The 27,870-nt window shown below is 41.5% G+C and overlaps 1 protein-coding gene across 2 annotated transcripts in view; it reads left to right on the forward strand.

Annotated features, from left to right (window-relative positions):
- Nucleotides 1-4,589: 4,589 nt before the first annotated feature.
- The window catches only part of LOC143379012 (neural-cadherin), a 352,951-nt gene continuing 329,670 nt past the window's right edge, over nucleotides 4,590-27,870 (forward strand). The window contains exon 1 of one of the 2 annotated variants that reach the window (XM_076831259.1): nucleotides 4,590-5,286. The gene's annotated coding sequence lies outside the window, so the exon portion shown is untranslated. The remainder of the gene's footprint in view (nucleotides 5,287-27,870) is intronic. The other variant, XM_076831260.1, reaches the window with a different exon arrangement.

Consider the following 27,870-nt stretch of genomic DNA (forward strand, 5'->3'; position numbering starts at 1 on the left):
GATCTTCTGATGAACGATGCAATATTCCAGTGCACGTCCATGGCAAATATTAATCGCGCTTCTTCGAATTCCTTTCGCATTACCTGCGCCCCTTGAATCAACATTAATTTTCGTTCTTGGAGGAAAAAGGCATTCGTGGCACGTCTTATGGTTTTCCTCGGCTAAGTCGACGTACGTTGAAACGTCCTAAACGTAGCTCAAATGCTTTGATAAAGTCTCATGGTAGAAAAGGATTGGCACGTGCTCATGATTCGCGCGTGTGCACGCATGACAAGCACTTGCGCCCATTGGGCAACACTTTTATCGAGCCAGAGGTGTACGAATATTTTCAGTGATTTTCGTCAAAAGGAATTCGTGCAGATAGGAGTAACATCTAAAATAGCGTTTTTTCTTAGAACACTCGACTGCGTTTTGCCCTTTATAATTCGATCAATATTGAGAATTTAACGAAACACTAAAATTAACGGAAACTAAATTATGTAATATTTCACATTTTCAATCACAAATGCCACAACAAATAATTAGCAATCAGTAGACGTACAGTTGACTGACCAAGCAAGTAGAATGTGCCTGTGCTCGTCGAACCATCAGACACGGAACGATCATTTCTCCAGATTTATCACAGCATGAATTATGTCCCATTCCACATGAAATACGAATGCATTTTTATTTTTCTAGGAATGACGTATTATCTTTCTTACCCCACATCCACGTCTACGGACTAGTAGTCTCCGACGTGTTCCTAAAAATCAGATGGTTGGCGAGCGAGTGCTGAAGTACGAAGGCAATGAAAGTAATAGTTCCACGTCAGGTGTTCGGTTATAAAAACGAAAGGGAGGAAGAGCTATCGTACGAGTTAGACACGGTCGAGTACCCTTGCGTACGCATGCAGTGCCTCGAACAAGGGTGCCTTTGTATCAAGCTGGAGTTCTTACTCTCCTAGTCCGTATAGACAACCGAGAACGGCTGTTTCAAAAAACGGCTGCAAGGATATCGGTTCGAATGCGCGAGGTAATTAATTCAAGGAATGTAACGAGGCCTCACTTTGTGAATTTCGTGTGACGTATCTATATAATTGGATTGATCCCGTTTGAGTTCACTTTTGCCAACATTAGAAGTAGCTTCAATGCTAACGCAATGTGGTTAATTATATCTTGTATCAATCCCTTAAAAAAATTAAGTACAGCTCTTAAGGGGTAATGCCACCTTAGATCCCGAAAAAGCAGCCAGATTTTCAGAATTTTTTTATGCGAGCTTTGTGAATGGAATACAAAATCTATTTAAAGGCCTTTATTGTACATACCTTGAAGTATGATCACAATATTTTTTTTTAATTTTTTAATACAAAATGGCGGCGCTACAGCTTAACAAAAGAAGCTTCTTCTGAAAAGCAGTGTTCCGCGGCCGGAAAGATTTCTCCTTCAATTTTTGACCTCGAACAAAAAACCAACAAATTTTGAATTCTAAGATTATCTCGGGAAGTACACGAGGAAATTAAAAAATATTGTTTTTTGTAAGAATGGTGCGTGTAATTTTCTGTTATAACGTTCTTAATAAATGACATTGCTTTTTTGGTAAATATAGTTTCGTATTTGTATAATATTATAAAATTTATATATAGTTAGAAGCATTACATTTTAAATGAGAGGACTTAAGCTGGAGAATCCTTTGAGGGCTGTTATGACATGGAATAAATTATTTCGAAGCTGGACATTCATTTTCTTTTTTAGTAAATGTCTTTTTATCGTTACATTAGATTGCTACAATCACTCGTAAATGTGGAAACGAAACGTACTTTACTATGAATTAACAATGAGACGTTCATTGTTCGCAGAGTCATGAATTTGTTGATAGCATGGAACTTATCTCTCATTGTTCTACACACAGGTATACCGATGTTTTAGAATTTAAGAATTACTAGGCACTTTATGTACGGTATTAGTTGTATCGTACGGGTATGGAGATGAAAAAATAAATTATAATAGAAAGTGTGCACTTAAAATGGAAATTCAAGGGTCGTGTTTCACGGAAAGGCATTATTCAACATTACTCCGAGCACCTGAAACGGGCAAATATATAAGCATTTATGAAAATTACGAGTCCTTGTTCTGAATATCTTCTAACGTGATCTACTTTTTCCAGCGTTTAATTTTGCTAGCCAGCGGGACCCCTTTATTATTTCTACGTTATGATTGATTGATATTAAATATTCCTCCTTCGGTAATCGTGCGAGTATATTGAATTCCTCACATTTTTGCGAAACGATCGCTGATGTGCTCTAGAGTTCCATCGAATCTTTGCTAAAAGCACAGTTTTACATAGCTGCCATTTAATTCATTAAGCGTGTTTTGCAAAAACTGAGTTACAAGTGGCAAACACTACATCGCAATAATGAAATAAGTAAAATACACTGAAATTTGATAATTAATATAATGGGAGTAAAAACTACATTTAAGTATTAACGTTGAGGCTTTTTGCAATGTGTGCTTTAACTTATTGATCAAATGGGGGGGGGGGGGGCGAGATTCATAGTGGTATAAGTCACTCGCGCGGTGTTCCGTGTAAAGTAATGTGTTTTGCGTTTTCTGTTACAAAAACTCTACGTATATATTGCAGTTGTGGGAACACATCTAAAGACTCAAAATACTACCATTAGAAATATGTATATACTTAAAAAGAAGTTTCACACAATCTAGGAAGGAGTTATACAATATTACATTTATAAGGATTTAATTTGTAAACTGAATGAATATAGTTTTGCGAAAATATCATTACTAAGTAGTTAATACATAAAATAGTGATCAATCCCATAATATCCTGCAATGATTTTCATTCATATAAGTGCCGAATTTTATATATTAAAAATAAGTTTTCAGGTTTTGGCCACGAAAATGGATATAGTTCTTCAATTGACATTTGTAATATATTTGTAAAATTAAAAAATTTCATTTCTGTAGTTTTGGCTATAAAATCGCAAAATTTCCCCACTGTGCGGTGGTGGGGAAAAAGCGATTTTTTATTTTTTTATATATTTTTTTTCTTGCGATAAATCCCCTCTGGAAGTCGTATAGGCACGACATTTTAACTCGAAAATTATTCTTGGGGTACAATACACCCCGTGTGACCACGAAGGGTTAATTCTCTCTCAGAATATGTATATTAGGCACATACTGCAGTTTTGAGTTGATAATGAAAAGGAATAGAGGTAGTATATTTCGAGAAAGTGGTAACTTTTTTGCCCACTACTGTATATGAGCCTTTAGAAGTATTCCCACAACTGCAATATATATACGTAGAGTTTTTTTTATAACAGTTGAGTGTTAAAGAGAAATGTTCTTATTTCTCAGTTAAGAATGAAGTTATAATTTAATTCACTATGAAAGTAAACAGATGGAGCCTTTAAGACTTAAAAACTTTTATTAACTCAAATTATAAAAATTTAAACTTATACCCTATGATTCTCAGCCCCCAAATGTATCAGTCTCAAACAACACCGTAGAAATGACTGAAGTTTGCGTCGACCATAAGAAAGAAGAGTGGTGCGAATACCGTAATAAAAGTTACAAAGAAGCATTAAGAGAAGTTATAACCAGACAAACCGAACAGTGAGTGGAATGTTTACGCAGTAACCAGACAAAAACTTGAAGTCTACCAAAAAACGTAACGTTTCAACGTAAACTAATCTCACGAAACCCTGCAGCATTTCACTGCTTCTCATACATCACAACTCTTCCCTACCCCAGAATTCTCCAAGCAACATTACCGCAGCAAATCACCTGCATTTAACGGCCCCCAGAACATCGAAATGTTGACGATGAAACGTCTCTCATCGCTCGTTCCGCGGGATCTGAAAGAAAACCCGCGGCCCCCGAAGACTGGAACACGCGCACCTCGACCATGGGCGGTAGATTGTGCCTGGCAGTGGGAAGACCACGGCGCGCCATCATCAATCTCCATCCCCTTACCCATCGTATCACTGCAGCCCCATATTTCACCAGAACGGCCCGGAATCTTTTACAAAGTCGAGTCCCGATGATCGTGACGGCGGCACGCCGATCGAACGTGGAACACCTTAAGCCTAATCTCTGTCCAGCGATCGCTGGGCCCTCGCCACGCATTTGCATGATCCGCCACGACCTATTAGCATTCCAGGGTCAGACCGGCCGATTCTTTTGCCGAACGCCCGTGACGCAGCATCCCCTAATCTCCATCCCCCGATCAGGCACGTTGGTTGGGTCGAGAGTGACGCGCTCGGTCAACATCAACGGCACACGCCAAGTGTATGACCGAGGCGAAGAGACACGGGTCGTGCGCTCGCGCAACCCCTGCAGGGTCGTGGGGTGACGGCGACGCGGCGCGACGCGACCGTCGCTGCGTCTACGCGGGACACGGCGGGGTAGGCGGGTGGAGGTGCGGTTGGTGGGAAAGAGAGGAAAGATGAGCGAGAGGGTAAGGGTCGGAGAGGGAGTAGAACGTCGGTCGAGTGTGTATGGTAGGGGCAAAGAGAGAGTGGGGAGTTCGCACGCCGACCGGAACGGCCCCACCGAGTTTTATCCAACGATCCGGGAGGCTCGTCGAGGTAGTGGTCCGCGCCCCACAGCCGCGACAGCTTGAAACGCGTGTCGTTGTGCTCCGTTCTCTCCCTCTCACTCTTTCTCTCCTCTCTCTCTTTCTCTGGTTGAAAATTCCTCACAGAGAAGGTTTCCGCGTTGGGAAGAAAAATCGCGCGTCCGTAGCAGGCGGGTGCGTCCATCTCGATCGTCGAAAGCCCACCGGGAGGAGCGGAGTTCTCGGAACGGACAGCCGGGTTTCGGGGTGGTGAAATACTCGGCTTTCCGGCGGAGGGAAGAGCGCGCGATTCGGATAGGGAAACGAATCGTTCGGCTGCCAAGGTGGTGGGAAATGAAAACAGGGAGCAACCATTGAGAGGGGGGGTGAGGCCTTTCCCGATGGTGTCATCGTCACGAAGGATTCTAAGTTGCGCGTGAAGGTTCTGAAGAGTCGTCGATAATATACCGGTGCGTGGTGAGCTCGTGCCAGGGGCTAGTTTCTCGAACCCCCGAACCGGGCTAGTAGACGGTGAACAACGCCGGTCGAGTGTCGTGTTTTCGTTTCTTCTACTCGATCCAATTGGACTGCAGGAGAGTCGCTCGGGACACCCAGCAGCGGCTGCAGGTGTCAGGACAATTTCGGGGGTGGTGCCGGTTATACTCCCTCTACCTTTACGTTGGTGATCGTTGGCGTCCCCGGGGCTAGACGCCGTTGGATATTCGCACCTGGACAAGCGTACGTATTTTCACGAGAACACCTGGCCCCCGTGCTACCTAGTGCGGCGGTGCCATGCTATGGCCTCTCTCCTTAGGTACTCTCCTACACCCCCAAACAGGTTATTGATTTTGCCGAAGTAAGGAGGTACGGATGTAGCCCGTACGCCCTGCGGCCTGCGACCTGCTCGTTTTTCCACCCCCTTCGCCGCCTGTCTCTCGTCCTCTTTATCCCCAGATCTCTCTCTCTCTCTCTCTCTCTTTCGGTCGCCTGTCCTTGATGCTGGGGCCACCCTTTGACGGCCGGGCGACGTTCACGCGATCTTTTGACACAGTTCTGCGAAACGTCAAACGATGGGCGAGCGTCAAGGAAACCTCTGGTGGGGGTGTTGTCGCGAAAAAGAGGGAGAAGAGACCACTGTCCCTTTCTAGCATATACCACCTCGTAGAGCATCGTCTGTCATCGCGTGCCAATCTCCCGTGTCCTTTCTTCCTTTGCTAATTGACAATGATTACGAAGTCCCGCGAAACTGTCCCGTGATCGAAAGACGAGCCTGGTTTCGTCGAGAAAGGTCGAGTGTTACGATGATTCCGGAAACAGCCGGTGTCGATTCCCTGAAGCCAGTCTAAAGCCCTGTGTCGTATAGTGTACCGTGTCACTGAACTGTTGGAGCAGACTGTTGCAGTGGCAGCGTGACTATACACGAGACAACGGCTACGAGGTGATTCCGACTGACAGCGGATCGATCAGCGGTGAACTTTTCACTACGGGACTTTGCGGTTCTTTCGGAAAAGCAGCGCCTCGTAGTAAATCAATAGAAGCCACGTGAAGTCAGGACGAGAGATCGCGCTCTTGTTCTCTCTCTCTCTCTCTCTCTCTCTCTCTCTCTCTCTCTCTCTCCCACCCCCACTCTCTCTGCCTCTCTCTTTTTCCCTCTTGCTTCCACTCTCGCTTTCTCACTCTTTCTCTCCCTCTCTCTCTCTCTCTCTCACCCTCTTTCCCTCCCTCTCTCTCTCTCTCTCTCTCTCACTCACTCACTCTGTGCCTCCCTCACACACACTCTCCCTTGCGCCCTCTCGCTCCCCATTTTCCGCTTTTCTCGTTTTCCGCCGACCGATACGCGCGTTTCGCGAATTTCGTCGGATGAAGCCGATCGATAGCGTGCAGAAGAACGCCTCGCGTGCGCCCGTCTTCCCGCTCGTAGACGGAATTAAATAATTAGCGGTGATCGCTCTGATAGCTACCCTCGTTTCAATCCATCCGACAGCGGATGGCTGTGTGTTGAATCGTCCATGATACGTCAACCGTTCGCTCCACTCCACGCCGCTCCGCGCTCGTCAATTATGTAAGATTTCCTGAATTTTGGCTTATCGACCGGTCGGAACCGGGACGTGGTTAATCTTTCATCAGCCCGTGGCGCGCTCGAAATCGTATTTTCCTCCCCCCCCCCCCCCCCCCGGTTCGTTGAACGCGGAGTATCGGATTTTCACGGTTTTATTTTAGCGTCCTCGGCGCGGACGTAAATTTCTATGCCTCCTCCGCACCGGACGGCCGGCAGAATTTTTGCTGCCCCGCCGAAACGTTTCGCCGCGTGCAATTTTTATCGCGCGAAACGCTGCCGGCCGCGGATGAAGCTCGCCCGAACGTTCGATGGGGAGAATATGGAGGTGCTCCGAGTTGACTGTGAGCAGTGGCGAGTACCAGTGGCGCTGGGAATGAGACGAATTCGGGAGACGTTCGCATGGCCCTCGGCAAAATTCTGAGGTCGCCTGAGCATCTTTGATCGAAATAGGGCCAGCTCGTAGGCGTGTCCAACCTGGTGTGGTCGCGGGGAAATATAACGGTTCCCTTCGTAGATATACGAACCATCCGGCTACTTTTACTGCGGCTACGTGCTGCCAAAGCAAATGGTACCGCGTTTATCTTAACTAATGAAAACGGATTAACGGGGAGCGCGAGATTAATGGAGATTAGATCGAATCTGTCGGGAGGGTATGAATTATCGAGTTGTCACGTGTCAGTGATTCCATCGGCTCCACCAACCGTTCCTTTGCAAACAATGAAGACGTTCCGTTCGTGTCAATCAGCAAGAAGGGCTTAAAAGATTCTTCTGCACTCCAAACACAGAATATTTATAAAAAAAAAATAGTATCAAGAAATAGATGTTCTTCTCAGGTGAAAACAGTTCAAATTCATGACGAAATAGATGAGCGAAAACTTGAGTCTCCTTTCTACCAAAGTACGATTACCTTCCATTCTTTTGGGCTACGCAAGACGGGGAGGATGGGCGGGAGGGGAAGTTTCATGAAACTGAGGAATAAATGCCAGCTGCGAACTTTTATTTCGCGTGTCTAAATACAATGACTGGTTTTACTTTCGCGGCAGCAGATGGCAAAACACGGTCAGTGACCAAGCGATGCAACGTGCCACGTATCCATGGAAGTCCGCCAGTCCCGAAATACGACGGAAGTAACGTCCGCGGGGGGAGGGGACGCTTTCCGAACGGCTCGTAGCTCGTGGTTCCGGCATCTATTCGCTGAAATCCTGACAAGCTGACAGGAAATGTATCGGCAAAAAGTAGAACTGTCAGCCAACTCTTATTTACTACTACCCCTAAACATTTATTAGGAAAAAGTGAGAGAACCACATTCGAAGTAAGAAACAAACTTCTAACGTCTAACGATTAGAGGCCTCAGAGTGTTAGCACCCAAGAAGAATATCTCACACCACGTTGTGTCTGGCTTAAATTCAGAAGATACCTCTCAAACTTAATACGCGCGTCATAAACGGCACATTTTATGGCGCGAATCGAAGTCCAAGAGAATATTCGCAATCGTTACGTTGCGTCGCTCCTTGCCTCGACTGAGGAAGGCGAGGCGAGGCACGAGGTGGGCATAAAAAATCATAGCCAGACTTATCGAGTCGCGAATTCATCGTCGCATGCGAGGCCTGCGTGCTTTCCTCCTCCTAGCCCTGAGACTCCCGTCTCGTGGAAATAGGTTCCCCATTTGACATCAGCGTTGCGTGTACAGCGCACACGCTGGAGCAGCGGTTGTGTGGGTGTGTGTGCACGCGCGCGCACGCGCCATCCGTCGCGTGGAATGCTCGCCTCTACCCCGTGCAGCTTCTCCCTTTCTCTCCCGTTTTGCTCTTCAGACTCCCCTCGGTTAAAGGCTCTTTAACGTTTGCGTGCGGCCAGCTTTCTAAGCGGCTACTTAGGTCGGAGTTCATCGTTTGTCGGGCGACGATCACGGTTACGGCGGAAGTCCGCTGGCTCGCGATCCCGCCGCCTCAAGGATAAGGGAGCCCCCGGTGATTAAGCTGTTCCGAGGCCAGACGCTTCGATTTCGGTAAGATAGAGTTGCATGGGCAGGCTTTGAGGTGTCGCCGGGTCATCGTTTTAGCGGCTAGCGAACAAGCACGGGACACTGATTGAGGAGTGGATCCTTGCATTTTGACCTGCAGTGGTGTCGTGAAAGCTGCAGGGGGCTGAGATGGTAGGGGTCTTCGTTGTTTTGCATACGAGTTAAGAACATGGGGACATTACGTGAAAATGAGTGCAACGAGTGGCTAAGAAAGTGTTTGGGAGCTTGAATTCTCAAGGTGTTGTAACCTCTCGAAGACGCAATATGAATCGTGGGGCCGTCTCACTTGGTTTGGAGATGTAGATACGCTTGAGGATCAGTTGAATTGTTCAGTTTGCCTTCTATGTGGAATGATGGAGGTGTTATATGTGTACTGTTTTGTGTCGCATCTGACTGGGGAGTGTCTACTTTATTGGGTGATGCTTTCCCTTGGAAAGGGTGATTTTTACTGTTGATAAGTCCTAGTGTGTATAGTAGGGTGGCCCTTATTTTCAACCTACGATTTCTTTTGCTCTCACTCCCTAATATGGTTCCATTTCATAAAAAAATAGTCCCTGAAAAAGATTATTGCAATCGGACAAAGGGAAAGGGTGCCGACCAGGCCTTATAGTTTATAATTCATCAATAGTTTGGATTTAAAGAATTTCTCAAAAATGTTAAGCCCTATCGAAATTTTATTCAAACAATAGTTAAAGAGCATTCAATTTTCTACAATTACTGTATATATAATTTTTTCGTGCTTCCAACCATTTTTTAGATAACAACGTTTGAATATAGAGAAATCCGCACTTCGCGCGTCCCACCTGTACGGCGTGACGCATTCTGTATACGCGCGTAGTGCGTAGTGTGGACCTGTCTATATTCAAACGCTGGGTATTATCTAAAAAATGGTTGGAAGCACGAAAAACATATATACGTATACAGTAATTGTAGAAAATGGAATGCTCTTTTTACATTATTCGAACAAAATTTCGATGCGACTTACCATTTTTGAGAAATTATTTAAATCCAAACTGTTGATGAATTCTAAACTTCAAGGCCTGGTCGGCATCCATTTCCGTTGTCCGATTTCAATAAACTTTTTCAGGGACTATTTTTTTAATCAAATGCCACTGTTCTAGGGAGTGATAGCAAAGAAATACACAAAAAAATGTCGACATGTATAAATAAGGGCTACCCTAGCGTATTGGAGACAGGGGCTAGTTGATACTTTTTTTAGTTTTCAATTTTTTTCATTTTTGTTTTAATTAATTACTTGATAACAAATATGCTAAAATATACTTGGGTCTTTCCTCTTTAATATATTGTAAATGAAATGTTGAGAAAATACATACAAAATGAATGAAAAAATGTTATTTGAACGAAGGTAAAATGTATCAATTTACACGACTGCGGGGCTAGTTGATACGTTATTCTGTTTTCAATTTTTTTCATTTTTTATTTTAATTAATTACTTAGTAACAAATATGCCCAAATATACTTTGGTCCTTCCTGTTTAATATACAGTAAGCGAACACTTGAGAAAATACGTACAAAATGAATGAAAAAATGTTATTTCGACGATCAATTTGGATGTATCAAAACTATTTACTTTTTCTCGATATAAACGAAAACAGTTAAAAACGGTCGTTAACGTCAATGTACAGACACGTACGCTCGATCGTAGAAAAGAATTGAACAACAATCATCATATACCTCGCTCAAATGGAGCTACACATATACAGTGTCGAGATAATTCGTCTGTAACAACTTGCCCCCTGTATCAACTAGCCCCGGTCTCCCCTATAGTTCTGGAAACTATTTTTTGTCGATCGGTGACGCGAAAAGTGAAACGAAATGCCTGTAAGGTAAATAGTGTTTCACCTGATAAATAAATGGCATTGTTTTAAATAAACGATAATTGGTTAAAAGAAGATAGCGTATTGTTTCAAATTTAAGAATCAGTAAACAAGTTACTGTTCGAAAAATGAATCGCAATAAGTTAGCTCTCGCTATAAGTTTTCTAAAGTTGTATGTAAATTTCGTGTATTCAAATTGTTTTCTCTGCCTTATTAACTTCTTACATAATTTTTAAGAAGATTGAATATGCCTTTCCTTTGGCAGTTATGTTTCAATTAATGTATACATAATCATATATTGGCCGAAAAATAGTGTCGAGCACTATATTGCTGAAGATGTAATAAGTGTTTTCATGGGAGTTTCTGCTAACGTTTCTAATTCGTTGAGAAAATACACAGACGTTGAGGGTGTTAAGAGAATCTATTGGAGTTTCGTTTCAGACATATGCTCCATTTGATCCCATTCAGACAAAACAGGTGCTTTTATTTTTATCGTTGGGTGATCGCTCGAATTTTAAGAAAGGATAACTCCAAATTCCAAAATTGGATAGTATTTATTTCTATTATGCAGTATAATGAAGAGATGGTGACAAACAGAGGCTTAGGATATATATTTATTATTAGCAACATACGATAAGTATCTACGTTCGCTCACGCAATTATTTATACGTTGGACTGAATTAATCTAGAAGTACTCGTAGGTACTTGGTAAAGCAACGCTTAATGATTACACTACCCAGGATCATTATTCAAACTATAATCCCATATATTCGAGTTAAAATTATCAAAATAACGTATGGTCGGTTCAGTTTACTAGATATATTTACATTCGCAATACAATTTTGCACATGCTTTAACTTCGCAAGAAAACAAAATTTTTTAAAAATATGGGTGTTGGAAAGTGTTTTCTATTTCAACTACAAATTTTAAACAATTTCATCTCATAACTTTCTGGAGCATAACAAAAGATTGGATTTATAATACAGGAAAATAAGAAAATACATTATTTTTTAAGAGGTGATGCCACTCCAAAGCATAAAAACGTAGGCGTGGAAAAGAATTATCCGATAGTTCTTCATAATTGTATAAAGCTGAGAAATCCTATTCTTTGGGTTAAAACAGCAAAATTTGGGTTCTTTTTTAAGAATCCAGCAATTCGATTCATCTGAAATTTGGACCACGTTTTAATGCACCTTTGAAGAAGCTGCAGATTTTTGTTTATTAATTTTTAACCATAGTAGTTAAGCATGATTGACCATCACGCCACGCAAAATTCGTCGTCCATTGGTGTGCGTGATATTTATCTACCAGGTAATCTGAAACAGAAAAATGAAACGGCGTTTTATTTTATACATATGTAGCTTGAAATTGATGAGCCAGCAAAAAAGCAAAAAATTTATTTGTGTGGGGAGTTTTCAAACTGAAAGGTCTGAACCTTTAATTTCTGCGATCCAATTTTGCGCCAAAATGTCTTATGTAACAAAAGAAGTATATAGAACTTAGCGATAGTCTGGTTCATCAAATTGAAGCTACATATGCACAAAGTAAAAGGCCGTTTCATTTTTCTGTTTCAGATTACCTGGCAGGTAAATATCATGCACACCAGCGGACGACGAGTTTTGTGCGGCGTGACGCATAGCTCCTATATTTATTATCAAAAAAGAATGAAAAAAAAACTGCAACTTCTTCCAGGATGCATCAAAACATGATCCACATTTCAGATGAATCGAAATGCTAGTTTCTGAAAAAAAAAATCCTAAATTATGCTATGTCTAGCCCAAAAAATTATATTACCCCCTTAAACATCACACAACCCCCTTTCATCATCACTATATGCAGAATAAACGTTGCTAACGATAATTATCCACGAATAAGGAAAAGACAAAGTTGTCATCGCTAAATGAATAGGCAACTGAGCTCCAATTACAAAGTCACACAAGCCTCCCGAAGTCGGGCCAACGTTTCCATCGTGAATTCCGTGTCGTTGAGCCGGAAGCAAGCAGGGAGGATCACGAAACTGTGCCCCCGCGCGTCGCAGAGAATGTCAAGGGTGGCGTCGAAACCGCCATTTCGCGACGTCTCGTCAGACACAGCCCTCGGAGCGCAGGGAAAATTTGCTTCCTTGCCCTCCCCCTGTGGGAAGTTCAAGTTCTTCGCTAGGGTGTGCGCCGGGGCGCAGCCTGTCTGCGCAGCCATGGAGCACCGACATGATGGGGCAGCCCGATGTCGATGGTTTCACGGTAATTCCATAAAAGATTTACCGACGCGTCTGGCATCTGTCGGTGTCGTCGCGATGCCGTTATCTACGCGGTCCTGGGCGATGCAATTCTCCGGGAATCAGGAACGAAATTTCCATAGCTCCGCGAGCAGTCGCGGTATCTGTCTTGCTGTGTCAAAAACGAAGCCATGGAGGGCCCTTTCAGGAGACACAGTGTCTAACTCCTCCGCAGGGACGCGCCTGGGTATCTCCGTTGCACCGGAACCGTCGCGGAAACTTCGAGGAGCGTTACCAGAAATGGGCGTTCCTCTGCAGCCCCCCGATCCAGTGGTCCATGCCTGGAGCCCGCTAATTAAGGTTCATTGTTATTTGTGCACGCGCGGGACTTGAATTTTAGTTCCTGTTATGTGCACGCGCGAAGGCAGAGGTGCTTTCCGCGCTTCCTCTTGATTAAGTCCGCTCTGCCAGCCAATAAGGCTATAGGAGCCGTCCTGGCTGGCTCGTTCCTTTTTCTGCCACTCGGTTCAATGATCTTGAGAATTGGAAATACTTTGGGCTTTAATTATACGGTGGCTGCAGGTAGCGTAGAGTAGAAGAGGGAGTGCAGTAGGATGGTGAGTTGATTGGAAGCTACTTAGGTATTGAAATTAATAGCTAATACGAAGTTCTTTTTTTTGTATTTGAGAGGGATGAGTATTTTTAATACCACTTTTGAAATTGTTTTGTTTATTTGTTTCGTGATAGTAGCCCAGTTAAATTATGCTCAGCATTTTTGCAATTGGTTAGAAGGTACGAGCGAGGATAAAAGAAACGACTGAAGATGATATTCCGTTGGAATCGTCGTATCGGATCAGTGAGGCTGAAATATTTCCACTGTTATTACTTATAATGCCTTGCATTAACATAGAACGGGGATATTTCGCTTATAATTACCATTAAACTGCACGCTCTCCTGAACTTCGCGAATCTTGTCCCACGTGAGATACACGAAAGCGTTTCCTATGCATGAATTCACGTTATCCTGCAAAAACCGAGACAGCCCCGTACTGCACCCCGCACCCTGCGCGCTGCAACGTGGACAATGCGATACAGATACGCGCGAAACAAAATTCCGCATTCAAAAGTTTTGCGGGGCGCATTAATTAGAGATCTCCGCGCCGCTAAAATTGCGTTTACTTGCATGAGTTACTTGTTCCATTAACTCGACGACTGTTTCTCATCTCAATGTTACGCAGCTCGCTGGAAAAAAAAGTATATTGCGCGGGGAACTAAATATTTGCAAACTGCTAGCTTTTAATATCCTGTTTTCTTCGCCTTTCGAGCTTGCACCATGTAAACTACCGGGCACCAGTGTATAGAAATATCGTATATTCTAGATCGACCGGATTTTTTTTTAAAAATACACTCGTGCTTTCTGGCACCAGAAATACGTAGGATGAAATTCGCACGCCGATTTTTATACAATTTCGCAGAAATGTACTTTAGTCCAACCTAAGAATGTTATCGTATTTGGTTAGTGCTACCTGTCAAATTTAAGTGAGAAACTACACCGTTTATCGGACAAGGCAAGTTTGGTTACCCGAATATTGCGATATTTTTGAAACTGCGCAGGTTTGTAGAGGCCCCGAATGTGCACAAAACGACGATGCACGAAGAAACTACACAGTTTTCACCGATGAGCGTTATCCACGCGTATTTATTAACATTTCACTTGGTTGTAAAAAAAGTTTCAGCCATTTATAATAATAATTAATGGAGATAAAGCGTGTGCGAAAAAAAGTCGCCTCGTGGTACACGCGATTCCGGCTGTTCCGCTGATCCAAAACGAAAAAATCGAAAGGATTCTTAATCATTAAGAGTGTGGCTATATCCGTTAGCAGATTTATGAAAAAAAATTAAAAATTCATAAAATGGCAGGATTTTGAATTTAAACTCATCTTTTCCGTGTTCTTTTTCGTCTTTAAGTGGCCTTAAACTTGTGAAAAGAAAAGTATTTCGCTTTGATTCTGCTACCTGCAAGAATCATATGTTTTCTGAAGGTGCACGAAAAAGATGGACCAGATTGGCCCAGTAGAAGTTGAGATATCGCGTGTACTGTCATGAGAAACACCATTTTGAGAAAAACCTATATCTCCATTAATTATTATTATGCATGACTGATTTTTTTACAAGTTACTGAAATGTTAGTAAATATGTGTGGATAATTCTTATCGGTAAAAATTGCGTAATTTTTTTTGTAGGTCGTCCCTAAAGAGAATAGGAGGATCTCGTCCCTCTAGACGAGAATATCCCGTTAAAGGTTAATCTGTGATTTCCTGTTTTCCAGTACCTATATCTTGAAAACTATAGTAGATATAAAAAAAATTGTTACGAAGAAAATTGCATACATCGAAGTAGTATAGGTAAGTGTATAGAGTTGAACGCTTTTAAAATCTTCTAACTGTACATATGATGCACAAATTAATTTCTCAAGATTCTTTTTCATAACTTTACTCACAATTGTTTCGCAAAATATGCATAATCCTCTGCTGAATTGCAAAATTCCTTGTCACGGAATAATTTTAAAATAATCCCGTACACGAGGACGACATTTCACCGTGAGAGAATTTTAAGGCACGGCAGGAAGTTCCACTGGCTGGACACCTAGGCGACGGAAGAAAAAAAGTCTTGGGCCCAGTGAAAAACGTGGCAAGTTTCGGAGCTTGGAAAATATCGCGGCGAACGCACCGTGCGTCGCCCGCTCTCCCTTGCCACCCCTTTGTCCTGCCAGCGAATTTACGAAGCAACACCCTGCGCGCCCCGTTGAAACATTTCGTCCGTTTATCCCGAAGTAATTAGAGCTAAACGAAAACGCGTCAGGGAATTAATAGTTTAAGCGAAGCTGTCGCCGTTCAACGTAAATTAAGAAGTAATCCTTTTAAGTCGCTCTCGTTTCGTATCTCGGCGCTGGCTGCGCTTTCAAACGATTGCGTCAGGACAAGCGAAACTTTCGGAATTCCGCTTCAGCACTTTCTGCTCGACGCTACTGTTATTATTGTTCATCCGCGAGCAGTCACGACGAGTCTCCTCGAAACTGAAATTTTGTCTTTGAAATACTTTTTTCGTGGCCACGGTTCTGATTATTCAATGGCGAAGTTGTATAGGTAAAGGACCCAGGTTCTGTCACTTTTAGAATTGACTCTGACATTATAGCAGAGTTTTCGTATTTACTGGCCGAAAGTATAATTCTTTCTATTTATTTATTATTATTTAACACGTTTAGTTGAAGAAAAAAATTTTTGCGACTCTCAAACCCTCTGCTTTTATTTATAAATTCGTTGATTTGAAAAGAATATGTCGGGAGCTATTACTCTCACCCTTAAAACGTGGTCGGTGGAATTACTGACACCCTAATTATTGCCACCTAACCAAATACCTAAAAAAATTCGTTAATATATTAATGTATCTTCAGATTGGCGGAGGGAATTTTCCGAAATATTAATTTAAAACAAAATGGCCGCTATTTAAAGTTGAAATCATGATTTTTTTCACGTGATTTTTGCACGAAAAAATCAGGTCTTCAAATTTAATTAGCCACCATTTTGTTTTAAATTAATATTTCGGAAAATTCCCTCCGTCAATCTGAAGATACATTAATATATTAACGAAATTTGTTTTGTATTTTGATTTTAGATAATCTGGTTCCGAATGGCAGTGCTCACCGCAAAAGCAAATTTTTAAAAAGACTTCTTCTATATGGGTTGTTATTTTATTATAAACATAAATATTTTTCTACGAAAAAATTACGAAATATTCTTTATATGTTGCTCTTTTAAGTGCAAAAAGTTCTGTATGAATATATGCTTCTGCTTTTTCAAAAAAAATTCACAAACATTCGCCTCTTTTCGGCCGCCTGTCTGGGTATAACCCTTTAATACCTTGTTTTCTCTTTCGCTAGTAAAGAAGTTATCGTTTTGATTCTTCTAATATCCGCTTAAAATTTTGAATCGCCTTATTAAAAATTGTATTATGTATGATTTCATAAGCCTGTTTCGTTATTTTAAGTGAAACAGCTTAGAGTGGCAGTAACTGGGTACTTTACCTTAATGACTTTATTCACAAACAGCATTGAGTCTCGATTTTAGTAAGCACAACCTAAATCGGGGGCCAATGCAGTTGCCTTTGTAAGGTTTTATAGCGAAGTATCGAAGGAGGCGATGTCTTCTTTCAGTTCTGATTCACTGTGCGCTGTCATTTAAAATTTTAATTCAGGTTACAATGGGCGTCTGTCACGTTTTTTTCTCGGAATGTATTATCCTTGATATATTATGGCCTGTTATAAATGGCTGTCATGATTGATGCTTTCAGCTGCCCTCTTCATGCAAACGGATTTGAATATTTTTCGCTTCGCAGTTTCGTTGGTGATCAATTACAGTTTGGCCACCTTGTACGAAATCGTGATTAATACAGAGGAGGAACTGCCTCTGCGTTGTTTGTAATAAACACATAGGTGTATCATTGTAAATATTACACATTTCTCGAAATTGTTCCTCTCGTGTGCAATAAATTTGACTGGAAATTGTACTGCTAAAAACGTGAGCATGATATTAATTACAAGGTATCATAATTAGATGGTACCATGCGGCCTGGTGCACTGTCTACGTTTATAACATTAATTGCTTTCAATTAATTACACCGTAGTGATAAAGCACTGCCTTTGTAGAAGCCATGGCAAAACGCAGATGGGACCTACATATCTCGTTTGCATAAAATCATTTTTCACGTTCGTTGACGTTCGTCAAGTGAACTGCGAACTTTGATGATACGATGATTCCGTTGGTTCAATTGCTGCGCGTGCCATCGCTCGTAAAAGATGAACAAGCAATTAGATCCGCAACGACGTATAATTTATCATCGTAGTTTATAGCACTCTCTGCTTCTTGCCACTTGTTTGGCGGTTAATTTGGCTTGCTGTTGAATTATCTATCGTTAACACGTTTCATCAGATTATACTGCGTCAGTAGTTGCTACCATCATACGCAGAGACACGAAATTCGGATGCGCTGCACGTTCTGCCATGTTTTTAAAAGTAATTATTTCCTGCAAATGTAACTGGCGGAATGGCGTAATTTCGATGTAAGTTCATCAGCACATTTAAACGGAACCGGCCAGCACGGGTTAATTCATCACTCGAAAACACGCGTAAAGTTATCCGAATGGGAATGTTGCACGCGAATTGCAAATATGCCGTTGCCCTGAAAGCGACATTCAAGGAATTTAGCGAATTCTCTTTGCCCGGGCAGGCCAGAATACATCTGTACTGTGAGTACCGTGTCCTGGGCGCGAATGTTTTTGTGATATAAAAACTAATCGCCGACCATCTTTTATCGCGTGCTTTTAAAATAATTTTCATCCCTATCGCACAATTTTTATTTTTATACGAATATGGATAGAGAATCAATAAACGTACTGTGATAAATGGAAACGGCATTGTGATAAGCAGTTCTGCATAAATTTTGCGAAATACGAGGGCGTCGGAATGTAGCTTTTGTATTCGCACAATGAGAAAAGTATAAAAGAAATAGTTTATCGCCATTGTCAGGAAGAATAAGGTATAGACACTAACTGATGTACCCTGAAGTTGTTATTTTTATATAAAAATTCTGCGTAAACGTAGTTATTTGCAAATATTCCATGAATATTAAGATAAAACCAATTTGACACAAATTTCTGATATTAAGTTACTTCCTCTCTAAACAGAATAAGTATTGTTTAGCCGTAGACTGGTGCGATCATTTAAACGGGCCAAGCACTTCGGTGTCATTTAATGCCGAGTGCCCTAAGACGACATTGCACTTCAATATTATCCAGTCCGCATGAAATTAGGGGTAGTTTAAGTCATCACTTCGCACGTTTCAAGTTTGTTTAAAAAATACAGGCCACAAAGCTTTGCAATTTTTCCCTATTTTCAGGTACAATGCTGTCCCTTCGAAATATATAATTACACACCAGCACTGTGACTTACATCCTTCCTAATAATATCCCTTAAATAACAAGACCTCGTCATATTCAGCAGCACAGCTGCAGCAACATTCTCCACCGCTGTCAGCTTTCAAATAACCAGCAAACATCTTTGCCGCCGGTAATCCGCTTCAATTTCATCCCCTCTTGGATCGGGCATTTAATTCTTCTGTGCCAGTACTCGCCAATAAATTAAGCAAAGCCAATACCGAGAAACTTGGATGCCTCGCTGCTTCATTCAGCCGGCTAACGCGCAATTGTTTAAGGCAGCCGGGGAATGTAAAACCAATAGAACGGCCGTTGTACCGAATTGTCGATTAAGATTACGACGAGAGGGATTTGTCATTGTCAAGACGACGCTCTAATTACGTGGACCGTTGCGATTGCAGCTCACGTAACAGCAATTGCGGTTGCTCGGCCGGGAGGGCGGGCCGGTCGGGTAGAAGAGCGAAAAAGGAGGGGCGGCAATTCACCTTGGCAAATAATCGTTGCCTCTGTTACGTTGAGTTGTTTCGCCGTAAAGATTTTCGCGAGCAATTCCCCAGCGGTCTTCCTTTGCATTCGGTGGACGCTTAATGGCCTGTGCCTCGACTCCGCGGCGAACCTACTCAGCCGGGGCTGGCTTCAATTTGCAAGGGTAAGGTCGCCTTAAGATCAACGAACGGAACTGCGTCTCACAGTTCGTCCGACGTTAGAGCGCCTCGTCAAAGGGGGCCCGTGGTTGCGAGGTACTTAACAATACGCCCTGCCCCCCCTGCAAGTTTAAACTGACTGGCGTGGCTAAGTTTCTCGGCGTTGATCCGCGCGTGCAGGAAGAAGGGAAAAATACAGCGAGCTGCTTGTCGATACAGCGCGTTCTAACTGTCGCCTTTGGCACCGAGTTGTGCAAATGAATGCGATTCACGGAGCCCTACGTAGTTGGAGTATTTGTGAGCGAAAAGTGCACCGTACTACTTGAAGTGATAGTCTTGTTCTTGAGGTGTTCGGAGTTAGACGAGCAGCTTCTTTAGTCTCTAATGGAATTGGATTGTACGTCCTAAGGACGGACTAAGGTCCTGATCCACTTCTGGAGTATTTGGGAATCTAGTGTGATCGAGGTAATAGGGGGTGCTCAAGACATTTAACTTTAATAGGTAGTTTTTATGGGCATCGATAGCAGGTACTGTAGTATGACGGTGAAGTAGAATATGTATGGGGTGGTACTCCCAGTTTTGAGAAGTTTGTTGCGGAGGGAAAGAGGACAATTTTGGTGATAGTTTACAATTTATTGATTTGTGTATGTGTGCTGTTAAGTGGATTTAATGTATTTAGGTTCCAAGTAAAAAAGGTGAAGAGGAACTTTTGAATTTATTGTAGAGGAAGCGCAGCATATTTGGAATACTGTTGGTAATTTGAAATACCGAAGTATCTAATAAACTACTAACGCTATTTAATTTGTAAAAATAAAGGCTTCTGCGGTGACCACTGCTGCTCGAAAGTCGATCATCTAAAATAAAAAATTCAAAAGAATTTACTTATTATATTGTATTGTCTAGTACTTGAACGAAGGATTTTTCGAAGTATTGATTTGGGAAAAAATGGCTGATGTTTAAAGTAAAAGTTTCAATTTTTATCATAAAGCTTGCCTGATTTTCGTCAATTACAAGAGAACTAAGCATCGGATAAAAAAATCCTTCGATCAAATACTAGATAATATAATATAATAAGTAAATTCTTTGTAATTTTTTATTTTAGACGATCGACTTTCGAGCAGCAGTGGTCACCGCAGAAGCCTTTATTTTTAGAGAACCTTCGAGTGATGGACAATAACTTAGTTATTGATAAATATTTTTAAATAAAAAAATTACGATGCACGGTACTAGATGCAATGCTTAAAAGGAAGAAAGATTTTTTGAGAAATGTGTTATAGCTTTTGAGTAAAAAATTTCCAAAGACCACCCTTTTTTCGGCCTCCTGATATTCCAAATATACTGCAATTCCTCTATTATATTATTGATCTTAATTTGCACAATTTTCAATGTCTCCGTGAATGAAAATTCACGGTGGAAAAGATTTTTTTATAAAACAAGTACCAAATTCTTTACTCTTGCATTTTGTATAAACTACTTCAGATAAAAACTGAAAAGTAACTTGTTTTTTTGTCTTCAAAGTCTGTATCTATGTATCTAATACTTACACATCAAAAGTCTCATTCCATCTTTGCAAGAATTGAAAGAATAACATTCAATTTGCACGTACAGATTGAACTCGTTAAAAAACATGTAATTGAATTTTGCGCGTACTGAAGGCTTAAAAAGGAAACGATTACTTTTTACTTTCTCTATATACCTACCTATGAGAAATTCACTTATATCAACTACATTGCAAGTGTGATAAAAAATAAGTTCCTTTCTTCTGTATGCTGGTGAAAAAATAAGTTTTCGTATTAATTAAAACCGACAACCTTATCGTCCCCGAGTTCTGCCAGGGCAAAAGGAAATTACGATACTCCTCGCGATAACAATCATCTATATCTATACTATTACCACTAGAAGAACTCTCATTACCGTTCACCCAAGAACCAATTTCTTTTTATACAATCATCTGATAGCTTCTTCAGTGCCCCGCACGATCGTGAAGGGGAGGAATAAAATCCTGTGGCGTATAAAGAAGCCGCAACTTTCGGCTCGTTAGGTTTTTATTCGGTTGGAGAGAGCACGACGATCTTAGCAATCGCATTTACTTAAACGATTCCCATTACAAGAATGGAATTTCCTCTTCCAGAGAAACAATATGTTGTTGCGAGCTCAGAATGAAACACAAAACAAACGCTACGTTTCCTTGGGCGTTAGAAGTCTTACAAAGAATGTAAAAGTTCTTTTTTCAATGCTCGAAGCGATAGAACATTATAAAATATTATTACCGTTTATTTCTATTATGTTGTAATGTTTTACTTGAGTCTTCAGAGGGTTACTTAAGGGGTAGTTCCGGTTTAGAGCCAATAAAAATAGGTGATCTTTAGGAATTAATTAAAGGAAAACTACAAAACCTGCCAGGAGATCGCTGATATTTCTTTTATTTATTTATATTTTCCATCGGAAAAATTACCACAAGTAGTTTAACATGTACACTTTCGAATACGTACAAGTTTATTTAAAAAAGTCTTCAAGTTCGTTAAAAAAAAAATCCCGAAAATATTGGTGTTTTCAGACCTTGCAGGTAGGCATAACCCCTTAACACACATCGTGAATTTCATTAAGTTAACACATCCCACAATTTTTCCTGTCCAAGCAAGAATCCTCATCAAAACACATTACAATACTATCCGAACATTTACAACATCCGAATGGTATCTACAGCCGAGCTTAACACCTTCGTTGCTGCAACCTCTTCCCAACACTCTCTACCACAGACCATTAACGTGTCGCCCACAAGGTTCTTCTTAAACGTCGATCAGCAGATAGGCCTGCTACTCCCATAATCAAACCCTCGCCCCGTAATTCCCCCGCTCCATTTATCCAGCATTCAATTTATCCAGCATCTCGTTTGGTGGTCCATCGCGTCCCTGAACGTGAGGAATAAAATCCCCGCTGCCCAGCAGCGCCGTCATCGCGGAGTTGCTGTGGCCAGACGTTCATACTAATTAGGGTACGTGTCCGCACGCGAGCCAATAACGTGTCGAAGGGTGGATAGTGGCAGACCGAGGGGGAACGGAGGGGGTCTGAATTCCCCAGGCGGGCCGTTGGTGCGTGGCATCTGCGACAATGGGCAGGGGTGTCGTCGAAGGGTGCAGCACAATGAGCCGAGGAGTCGACGCGGGAACAGTTACGAGCGCGAGGGAGCTGCAATTTTGTAAATAGGGAATAGCGCTGGATTATTCTAGGTGGCGATGATTCAATTCTGCCCCAGCAGCTGCGCATCGTCGGGGTCGACGTTACACAGCATCCGCACCGTTGTTTCCGTATCGATACCAACGTCAGCCTCGGCTCCTTCCACGGGCTGATCGTTTGTCACGACTGGATGCGGGCAAACGGGGGCGCTGGGGAATGAACGTGAGAGAGTGCTTCACTTTGGAACCAATTTCTCCGTGCAACGTGCATATTTCCCTTTTTAAGTAATTCTCTGCGGACGAGTGTGGGTTCGATGCTAAAAGAATCGATCGAGCGAGCTGCTAGCGTGGTTGGAGGGAAGGTTGGCAACGAATGTTAAAGGGATGATATGGAGATCGATGCAGTGTAAGGTATATTGGATAGGTGGTTGCAGGAAGTACTGTCTGAGGGATTTGGTGATTCGGTATGTTGAGGATGGTATTTTTAAAGGAGGTATGTTCGCTTAAGGTTGAAATTGAGAGCTTGGATTAGTAGATTCGAAAGTTGCTGTGTTTAATCTTCAGTTAGGGTATTTTTCAGTGGCGGAATGATTGGAGTAACTGTGAGGAAGAATAGAGAAGTTTTTGAACGGTGAATAGAATTCCTCTTGATTTATTACATTTGCAACAGTTTGTGCTATTTTTGTTCCTGAAAGATTATTTTGAGTAATTTATATTCAACACCCTTTCCTCCGTATTCCAAGCTTCTCAACGAACCCTTTTCTACTTACGATTTTCATACCAAATCAATGAAGAAAATTCTGAGATGCCCCACCTAGAAATTAATAGAATTTTTCACATCAATGTATTTTACTAATCAAACAGTCTATAATGAATTTCCACATTTCAGTGGAGAACGAGGCAAAATTACCGTGATTGTAGACATCCATTCGAATAAAATACAAAGTTCTTTTCAGAGAAGAGTGTCATTGCAGTAATAAGTCTAATTTTTTAATCCCATCAGCGTTATTTGCGACTATCTCGCCTGTACAGTGCGACACAATCTCCCTCACTAATTACATCATAATGGCTGTTATCGTTCGCCATCGCGGGTCCCAACCGCGGCTACAAAGAAGCTACATCTATTTGCATCACGGTGCGACGACCTCGGTGTATAAATAAATTCCCTGCCTGAAATACGCCGAATAGCCTGAATAACTCTAAGCAACTCATTCAAACACGATCCTTCCCCGTTTCCGCGAGACGGCTCCCGCGCATTCACCGCGCGGCGGCGAAAAGAAAGGGTTGACTTGTGCTGCGACGAGCCGCGAATACGGCAAGTCGTTTTCACGCGTCCCTCTTCCGCGAATTTTGAAGGGGAAACGTCGCAGGAGCGTCGATAGCATTCAGCGCGGACCGACGTTCGAGTTTTCATAAGGATGCATGGAGATGCGAAAAAATTTTCGCCTGCGACAGTCGACGAATAAAAATAACATATTCGTGGCTAACGAAGCTTGCTGTAAATTGTGTCTGAATATTCGGATAACTTTCTTCGGTGTAAACATTTAAATAATTTTGGTTTAGACAGCTGTTATTTTTAGAGAACTTCGCTGTTTCAATGTAGATACATAGGTGCATGATAACTGAGTTTTGGAAATGGTGGATAGAATTTTTCTGCAACAGTAGTGTCTTCTGATTTTATAAATTGCGGTTTAGTAGACAGTAAGTTACATTTAGAAGCTACTAAATAGTTCTACATTTTTTATTCACTTTCCATGTTGACCTTTAGAGGGCCGGGATTTTTTCATTGAAATTGTAAATTTTGTTTACTTAAAATTTATGCATATATACCACCGAAATGGCCGGCAAAGTATCCAAATTCTTAGGCGGCCACTATAGTGGCCAGCCCGGCCCTCTAAAGGTTAAAGACTAACAAGGGAAGTTAGGCAAAAATTCAGAAAATTATGCAATGTTGTGTGAAAAGTAGAGTAGTTTATCCCTAACACAAACCTATCTTTTGTTGGTGCTATAGTGCGATTTTATGGGGAGAAATCACCCTTTGAAAAATATGCAGAATTTTCTTTTTCGTGGAGTATACCGAGAACGGTGAGAGATATCTAAAATAAGTTTAAACAGAAGTTGCATCTCTTTTTAGCACACTTGAAAAGGGGGAGGTTATAGATCCGACCCGTATGTATTTTTTTACTGCTTGTCCCCGCATGACTCCTCAGCATATAAATCGATTTTGATGATTTTTTTTTTATTAATATTTTGCCAGTTCTGGTTAATAAAGGCTATTGTCACCTAATTATTATTATTTTATGTACGTACGCCCATATCTCTCCAGCATAAAAAAATGTAAAAAAATAAAACCGGCTTCAGAAAAAAAAATAAAAATGCACTAAAAAGTAAAACATAATTTTCCCCTTATTTAATCTATGACTCTCAATTTTTGTATGTCGGCGCCTCATCATTTGCACTGCATAAATCTGGGGCCGACTTAAACAAATTGAGTGTCGTAGATTAAGTAAGGGAAAAAATTAGTTTTTACTTTTTCGTGCATTTTTATTTTTCACATCTACAAAACTGCGTAAAAATAATTATCGAGAAATTCATACATTTCAGGTTACCCCCACCACCAATGCTTAATTTGATAATTATTTACTCCAAGTAGTCAGTCGAGACCGGTTGTCAGTCCATCGCCTCATGAAGCTATTGAGATTCAGATCGCCACGGTGCAAAGCCATGAATTACATACTCAGCTCACTACTGAAAATCATTCCCGCGCATTCGCGTTACATTTCATTACCTGTTACATTATTATCAATCAGAGTCAAGCCATAACACGTCCACCACAATAGCCTTTGAGAACTTTCGACTTTAATCGATATAATCTCCGTGTACCTCTCTAAGTGCGCCCAGCAATAACGATGCAGATAAAAATGCACTGTAATTTATTCGAAGCTTAGCACCCGAGTCTGCCAGGCTACCGATGATCGCGGAGCAATCAGGCTGCAGCCGCGTTCACGCGAGCAACGAATAACTTACTCGTGTCACGACACGCGGAACAGGAAGAATTTCATTTGAATAGTAATCTGGATGAAAACTCATTCGAATAACGAGGAAACTCTGCTGGCTGGTGGCGTGCGTTCGCGTGCACCGTGCGGCTCCACGCTGCGAGCTTGCTTTTTTATAAGCGCCCGCGTCGCGCTGGCATTATAATATTGGTCACGCCATATGGCGTCGATGGAGCGTAAAGGGTCGCTGGTCCTCAAGCTCCTGAAAGCCGCCTCGCTTACCAGTCCTTCACCTTGGGTCTCGAGAGGTCGGCATTACAAGGAGATCCCGCCCTTTTGTTCGAGGCCCCGGCATTCGCGCGCGCTTCCATTTCGTGCGTACGTGCCCTCGCGACGCGCAGAAAGATCTTCGCCTCCTGCTCGCTCCCCGGGGCAATTAACGACGCTTTTTTTAACCCTTCCGCGAGGGTCCATGTAAATGAACGGTAAACGTCAGGTCGCTGGTGTAGGTATCGACAAGCACGGTGCTCTTCCCCTTTCTCGTCCAGGGAAGCGTTGTTTCTCAGAGTTTCTGAAAGCTTGGAGAGGATGTCATTCTCCGTTGCATTTCAGCGTTCCGGTGGATGTAGTCCGATTGGAATCCTGTTGCTCTTTTTATTACGGAGTGTTGAATTTCTTGCGGAAGCGGGGATAAATAAGAATGGTGGTTGCGAGCAGGAACGGAAACTAAAATGGGGAAGGAAAAGATCGAAATATTTTTCCGGGACGGAAACAGAAACGAAACGAAATTCTTAATCCTACTGCAGGAGTGAAAAGGATATATATAAACTAGAAATGATAATGTTATTATTCTGTTTTCGACGCACACTTTATGTTACAAAATTTAAATTTAGCGCGCCCCTTATTCTGGTTATGAGTATATTTGTGCCTCAATTTGAACGGAAGATTCATTCTGTGATTTCGGATTTTTATTTTTATAAACTAGTTTTTATTATACAGTTTATATTGTTCGAAGCTTTCGGGTGTAAGCCTCTATTTTTTCGTAGTACATAATATATGTAATATATAATTATTATGTATGTATAATAGTTTATAATACATAACTACCAAATGCTATAAAATTGTTAAAAATAAATTTATACGACACCTTTAGTTTCGGCAAGACTCCCAGCGAACAAAACAGGAGACTTTAAACCGGATCCGAGTGGACTAGATAGAAGGGACCAAGTAACTATTACGCGTTTAATAATTGGCCATACCAAACTGACACACACCCATTTGATAACGAAAGAAAATACACCTAAATGCGAAATCTAAATATCAGCCACATTCTTTTTGAATGCGATCATCTCGCTGAAAGCAGGAAAAGGTACCAAGTCGAAAACATCATAAGTGAAATAATAAACTCAAGCGAAAAACATCAGAAACACAATTACGTTTTTAAAAGCGATCGAAATATATGCCAAATTGTAAAGTTAGAAACGAGCTAAAATTGTTTGTATTTTTCGTAATATGTAGGTACCCTGCAGCACATCGATAAACTTGTAAAGTCGCTCATGACCTCAGCAGTTAATGCGACTCAAAACCTTAAATAAAAAAAAAAAATTTTAAATAAAAAAATTATATGAGTTTCTTATAAATATGAAATAACCGGTTCGGAACAAAATTTGTTTCTCGTTCCAATAGAAACGAAATATTTTTCAGCATAAACGATATTAGCCGAAACGAAATTATTATTATTATTATCGGTGCTGAATCGAAACGAAATTATTATTATTATTATCGGTGCTGAATCGAAACGAAATTATTATTATTATTATTATTATCGGTGCTGAATCGAAACGAAACAAAATAACATTTGGTTTCAGGTTCCTGGTTACGAGGGTGTTAATGTAACTTGTCAGGTGATCATGCTGCTTTAGAAGTAGGAAATTGGAACGTGCCCTCGCAGAGTGATATTTGAATGTCTCTTAAAACCATTCGTTGGATTCGTTTGAGGTAATATTCGGTGAAACGTGCTGTGATATTCACTTTCGTATCAAGCTTCAACGTTCCTTTGAATTAATACATCGAATGTAGTGGGAGGACGGAAAAATTCGAGAAATGTATTTTTTTCTGTTGTACTGAAAGAGGAGAAAAGACGAAGACAGTCGTTTCCTGGTAATAATTCAGGGAAGTGTGGCGTGAAAACTGGTGGAACGTTCAATTTCTATTTTGTAAGTCTAAACGAAACGAGAGCAAGTTTTCCTAGTTCATCGGGCGAGTTCCCGCGGGACATTTAATTTATTAGCGCGTCGAGCAGCGAACTCCGGTTTAGCGTAATGAAGCGCTTAATTAACTCAATAATTAAAGTTTTTCCTAATTTGCATTCTACAGGGAT

The sequence above is a fragment of the Andrena cerasifolii genome, chromosome 2 (assembly GCF_050908995.1).
Source record: "Andrena cerasifolii isolate SP2316 chromosome 2, iyAndCera1_principal, whole genome shotgun sequence".
NCBI classification, from domain to species: Eukaryota; Metazoa; Arthropoda; class Insecta; order Hymenoptera; family Andrenidae; genus Andrena; species Andrena cerasifolii.